Source organism: Primulina tabacum, unplaced genomic scaffold (assembly GCF_025594145.1).
Source record: "Primulina tabacum isolate GXHZ01 unplaced genomic scaffold, ASM2559414v2 Contig65, whole genome shotgun sequence".
In the NCBI taxonomy this organism is placed as follows: Eukaryota; Viridiplantae; Streptophyta; class Magnoliopsida; order Lamiales; family Gesneriaceae; genus Primulina; species Primulina tabacum.
Window position 1 is genome coordinate 21,406 of NW_027459728.1, and position 7,135 is coordinate 28,540.

Consider the following 7,135-nt stretch of genomic DNA (forward strand, 5'->3'; position numbering starts at 1 on the left):
TTTCTGTCGAGATTATGTTTTACGCCTGTGGCCACTGCACTAAGCTGAACTGATCGGTAACTGGCTACCGGGGAGGCTGAAACTGAACTGAGCTGGCCGGTCACTGGCGACCGGGTGGTACCATACTGAACTGATCGGTCACTGGCGACCGTATAAAATAACACTCCCACATAGTGAATTAACCACAAGCCATATCGCATAAATCTCAAAAATAATCATTTTCTGTTTTCATGCACGTAACATAATTAACTGACGTAATGAAAAATCCTGTAATTTTACCAACTGGATTGGATTGGATCGTTCCCAGGCTCGCTGCAACCTAACTGTGCCATGAAAAATATGCAATAGCTTAAACATGACCAACTACGCAATTTACATTCAAAAGATGCGACTATGACGCCTAATGACTTCGCATTTAATCATGACTCCGAGCCAACTTGAACCGACACTGAACCGAAGTATAGTCATGATTAAAATACGCTGAAAAAATCATAAAATAATGCTCCTAAAATGATAGGGTCGAAATCTAGGTGAAATGGAGGCCAAAACACGAAACGCTCTTTCGAGAGTCAATTTGGCACATTGCACCGTAAATTCTCGTACGACCTCAAAAATGATCCAAATGACAAACGGTCAAAAACATGACCTTCCTAACTCAATGAGGCACTGTCCAGTCCAAGGCCATGGGCTAAAAGCCAACCAAGAACTCGAACGAGCCTCTGAACCGACACAGCAACTTGCTGTAATTTCCAGCAGCTGCGCAACTACAAGACTTGCGTTGGTTTCGAGACTATCGGCCATTAGGGGAGTGAACCACCGACCAGAGACTCTTACCAACATCCCAAGGAATGATTTGAACCATGGCTAAGGGCCCTAGGCCAGCCACAATCCGCATCACACCATAACTCAACCGAAGGGTCCAACCGAGAGCAACGTGCATGCGTGTTTAGTGTTTATGCTATGATCGATGTCTCGTGTCGTTCCAATGGCCATTTGATTGACCATGGCACGATCTAGACATCTAGGAGCATGATATGAACCGTGGCTAAGGGCCATAGGCCAACCAAGATCCACACCAAGCAAACACAAACCGAAACCAAAAGTTGTCCAACCGAAGTAGCCGAAAGGGTATAGGGGCTGTTGTGATGTTTTTATTAAAAACCGATGAACCATGGACCAAGCCACCAAAAGGGCAACTTAGTCACGTCTTAGACTTGCTAGGGAAGTGATCCAACCATGGCTATAGGCCCTTGGGGCAGCCAAGATCAGATCCTTCCTCCATGACAAGAAACTGAATTTTTTGAACAACATTTCTGCACCTATGGGGAGGTTGCTGTCATTCTGAATTTCCAGCAAGCATGGGGCTAGTTTGAATGGACCAACATGGTCCTAATGCATCCTACTACATGTATACAAGCTGCCTTGGGAGCCTGGAGTCGATCCAATACCTGAAACTCACAAACCAAAAGAAATCGTGAAGCTTGCCAAGGAAATCGAAAATTCTGCATGTGTGGTTTCAAATTGTTTTGACTTGGATCTCGATTTTTACTTGAATAAACATGATCATGTACTGAAAAATAAATGATAATATGACTTGATTGAGGTTTGAAAGAAATCTAGACATGCCTGGTTTCGTTTCGAAAGAAAACGAACGAAACGACGACGACGCGGCACGGAGGAGGTGGAGCGCTTCTCTTTTCTACCTTACCTTGCTCTCGATTTTTCTCTCTTCTTTTTGGCTAGGTACCTCACGATTTTTCTACTGAAAATGAGTGTGAATTCACTCTGAATTTTCGAAAAGGAGAGGGGGGGGAAAATGGTTATGAGGGGTGAGGAGAAGGGTGCACAATATAAGGAAGAATCAAGACCAAGTCCACTCCCCTTTGAATTTTAAATTTTGAATTGATATCAAATGAGTTGGTAGATGCTTCTAGGAGGTAGTGGCCGAAATTTTGCTTATTTTCTAGTCTAGGATATGTCCATTAATTAATTAAATTGTGCTCCCAAAAATCCTAGAATTATCCTACTAATTACATGCAAAGAATTGGTCAAAGTTGATGAGTTGGAAAATGAATCTTCTAGCAACTAAGGGTGGCCGAAAAATGCATGATAAAATAAAGGGAAATGTTGATTATCTAGTCAACTAATAATCCTTGAAAGCCTTACTAATCCTTTAAATAATTTAGTGAGCTAACCCCTTAATTTAATAACTTAAATGAGTTCATTTCTTAATCACCTCAAATAATTAAATTAAATCCTCAAACCTCCCTTTCTAACTTAAATGAACTTGGTTGCTAGCTAAATTAACTTCTGGAAATATTTCTCGAATCTTAAATTCTATCTCAAAACTCCAACTCCGGTCCGGCCTCACTGAAATAACTGAAATGCTAAAAATCAAACTATTGAACTGAAATAATAAAATAATTAACTTCAAACAAATGCATTTAAAATAATCATGCAATGAAGTCAATTAAATTTAAAAATCTAGAATTATGCATGGCTTATACGTCTACTGATATACGGGTTCTACAGATATAGTGGCAGGTACTGTTCTTTTATGATTATATGGCATAGGTATTGATATATACTAATGCATTCCCTACGATTATCTTTGACTGAGTTGCATTGAGATATGCTGTATCTGTTGAGTCTGTTTGTACTGTAGTATTGATTCTCTTACTTTTTGGGAAAGAAATATTGATATCAGAGATTTCTGTGAAATATTGTGTACTACAGTAAGATGAGAATGAAGTCAAGTTAGATTATGATGTACTTGTGTTTCTGATTTGACCGCATTATTGATATTAATATGCTGAACAAGTACAGAACTATTGTAGATTCCTTTCAGGAGAGTATAAGGTTCAGACCAGATATGGCTGATGAGTAAAAAATTCCACGATAAGGATTCTAGATCTAGAATTCCTTTGATATCTGTATTGTTTATGACTCGATTGATACAGAAAGGAGCAGATGGTATCATTATGTATTCAGTAGACATGCTGAAATCGAGCCTAGAATTGGCAGATTTGCCAGTGATGTACGAGTTGGTTGACGTCTTCCTAAATAAGATTTTGGATTTGCTTTATATCAGGAAAATAGATTTCAGAATTGAATTAAGACCAGGTACTATTTGTGTTTTAGAATTCAGTACAAAATGATATTGAATGTACAGAATGTCACTGAATGAATTGAAAGAATTGAAATATCGGTAGAAGAGTACCGGCCAGGAGTTACATTTGATTTAGTGGTTCTCTGTGGCATGTTTCAGTATGTTCAGAGATATTCTGATAATTTCATGCTCGTTGTATCTATAATATTTTGATATATTTGCAGCATCTGGTTGAGTGAATCGAATATCTGAAGATTGTATTGAATACTCTGAGAACTGTGATTATTGTATACAGAAATTATTCAGTTAAGAATCTTGCTTGAAACAGATTGTATTCAGAATAAGCGATATCTGAAGTCAATATACCGATTGATTTTGACACAGTCGAGATTGTGATCAGTGACTGAGAACGATACCGATATCAGAAAGATCAGAAATTTCAGAAATGTTAGAAATTTATTTGTCTGAGTTGGCAGATTATCTTATCCGATTATGTTTTGAACTGCTTGGGAATTGTTAGCTTCTAGATAAATATTTGATACAGATTATTCAAACCGAATCAGAGCTGAATTCAAGAATTACGGCAGTTCAGAGATTTAACCAGAATGTTCAGAACTTAAATTCGATAATCAGAGCAGAGCATCGATCAGAGTGACAGATATGTGATTTTTACTGTATGAGAATGATTATCGTATGATATCAAATGTGTCAGATTTGCACGACAGAATTTGATATCGATAGTCAGAACCGAATACCAGGTAGGTATATTTTTTTTAATTTATATTATTAACTGATTTGTTTGTACCAAATCGTTCGAATCTGAAATGACAGATAGTGTCAGAAACACACAATAGTGGATTCAGTTTTCATTTTGGTGACTGAGAATGGATAATATTCGAACAGATAGTTTTGACATAGACAGATTATATCAGTGGTGACAGAATTTGTACTGAAATGTTGGCAGAATTTGTACTGAAATGTCTGAATCGCCAATAAATGAAGATAGAAAGATAGAAATCAGAAGAGTTATTACAGAATTGGTATATTTCTGACTAGACATGGGGAGTATAATTCGATGAATTTCGTATTGAGATCACTATAATTCTTTCCACATTGTGATTGACAGATTGTTCAATCTATATCTATTAGTTTGTACAAGATGACAAAGATCGATGTCAAAGAAATGGTCAGATTGATCAGAATGTTGAAATAGATTATATCAGATTGTGAATTTTGATTGAGTTTGTAATTGTGGCTGAACATACCATGAACTCATTCATATATTATTCACCGACTGACAGATAGCCAGAGTGTACTATCCGGATATTGAGAGATATCCAGAGAGTTGCAGTGCTGGATGCTAGCACCAGCTGATATGACATATTGTCGTTGTGTGAATTATTGTACGATAATAGTTATCAGATAACCAGATGGATAATGAAATAGTTACAGACGATATATTGTACAGTGAGTACTGCAGATTTCTTTGGTATAAGAATAATATCTCGGAGATACCTGAGATAGGATCTGATACGGTCAAAGATATGATAAAGAAAATGAAGCTGATTCAGGAAAGAATGAAAACCAGCTTCGAATGAACAGACTTAATATGCCGACGTCGGATGGTGACGAATTGTAATTGAAGCCGAAGATTGAGTAAATCCTTGACTGGGATAAACAGATTTGATAACAGCTGATGATATTGATTTGGTATGAGCTGTTGATTGGTATATACGGATGTAGTATAGCCAGTATTGTGAGATTGATTCTGTCAGAGTTATTTCGAAGGGTATTATGATATTATGTTCTTGAATTATTATTCCAATTTAGAATCACAGATCCGTACAAGAAAGATATTTCAGAATGAAGGCTATTCTATTATTGAAAATACAGTAAGTTGACATGGCATCAAAGAGACTATCTGAAAGACAGAATTTGTCATGAGATTAAGATTTCAGAATGGATTCATTGAGATGAGTTTCTGATTAAACCCTGTATACATTTCTTCTGATATATCTGAATTTAGTGCCTATGATTTCGGGGGCGAAATCAGATCTTAGGGGGGGAGAAATGTAAGGCCCGAGATTTTATTACTGTAATCTGAGATTAATCTGAAATGATTTATTTATTAATTGAGATGATTATAGATGAAACGGATCAGACCGGGAGAGCCGAAAGAAGATTTGACATTTTGTGCAAGAAAAGTCCCCGCGCACATGCGCGACATGTATGGGCGCACATGCGCGAGGAAGACAGAACCATGCGCGCACATGCGCGGCTTGAATGCGCGCACATGCGCGGAACGTCCAGAGAGTTCGGCGCACATGCGCGGCTTGAATGCGCGCATATGCGCGGAACGTCCAGAGAGTTTGGCGCACATGCGCGGCGGAAGGCGCGCATATGTGCGAGTAAGTGGATGCACGAGACAGTAGGTCTCGCGCATATGCGCGACGATGGGCGCGCATATGCGCGAGCGGTTGAGACACAAGCGCCGAGATAATAAATCTCGCGCATATGCGCGGGGCTTGGGCGCGCATATGCGCGAGAGGTTTTTTGGAAAATTCTGGAGAAGCCACGTACAATTTACATGCAACATATATACATGATTCATCTTTCCTTATTCTTCAGCAAAAAACGAGTTGAGCTTAGGAAATTCCCCAAAGCCTCATCGTACCTTAGACTTGTGATTTTGTTCAATCCGATTATCAGAACTCGAATCCGACTACAGTACTGTGTTCCTATCAACGCAGGCTACAACGGGACGTAAGTTTTGTTACGTTAAGACACGATTTGAAATTATGATATTGTCAGAATTGAATATGAATCAGATATAGTGTTTCTGCTACAGTAGACATTGTATAATTGAAGTCGGATTAAAGAATAGACTGTTTATACAATTGTTATGATTTTCGAAAGATATTGTTTGGGATTTGATATCAGAGTTGTGTTGTTACTGATCTTAAGTGTACAGATATTGAGATTATGAATTGTACTGATACTGATTATGAATTCTGATATGATATCTGTGATGTTGAGATTGACGGGGATATCGAAACTGTATTGTTATGCCATCGAAACATCAGTTGATTTAGAGTGATCAGATTCAGTAATGATTTTCGATGATATCGTTGATATGAATTAGATTGTACCTTGTTCAGATATGGATCAGATTATATACTGATTTGAGTATTGATCAGAACAGGTTTTGAATCGAATTATATACTGATATTGTATTTATGTGATTGTCATTGCCAGACTGGGTATGGACAGATTGGAATACAAGACTTCGTCTTCGTCAGACCGGGAAGACAAAGGTATAATTCATGTTTTGTCTGGGGAAGACACAACTCAAATGAGATTCAATTTGAGTTTCCCAACAAAATCACATACTAGAATTGTTGTTTATCTTTTTATATGATTATGCTTTGTTTATAGATTTATATTCAAGCATTTGAGATAGGAAAGTCATTTGGTAGATTTGCCAAATTACTAGATGTTCGGTGGTATCGACGCTTCGGATCAGAGTTACTCCGATTGTAGATATTCGATACAGACAGGGCCGAAGTCTAGGAATAAGACGTACAGTAACCCCGATTGGGAGGGTAGGTGACAGACAGTGACGTCTTATTCACACCGGGATCCCTAGAGTTAGAGTTGAGTTGAGACAAGATATGAATTGAATTGAGTTGCGTGCTTATTTTATTTTGGTTTCAGAGATTATGGAACCCATTGTTACTGCATGCTTATTTTGATTTAGTTTCACAGACTATGAAACCTATTGCTATTGATTTTATGCATGATAATATGCTTTATGATTTATATTGTGTATATGCATGTCTACCATGTTTTATACTGGGATTTATTCTCACCGGAGTATCCGGCTGTTGTCTTGTTTTGTATGTGTGCATGACAACAGGTGGGGCAGGATCGGGGTCAAGAAGATGATGAGAGAAGATGAGTTAGATTGGTGATTCCGGACTTATTTTAGACTTGGTTCAATACTTGAATTTTAGTAGTTGAACCTTA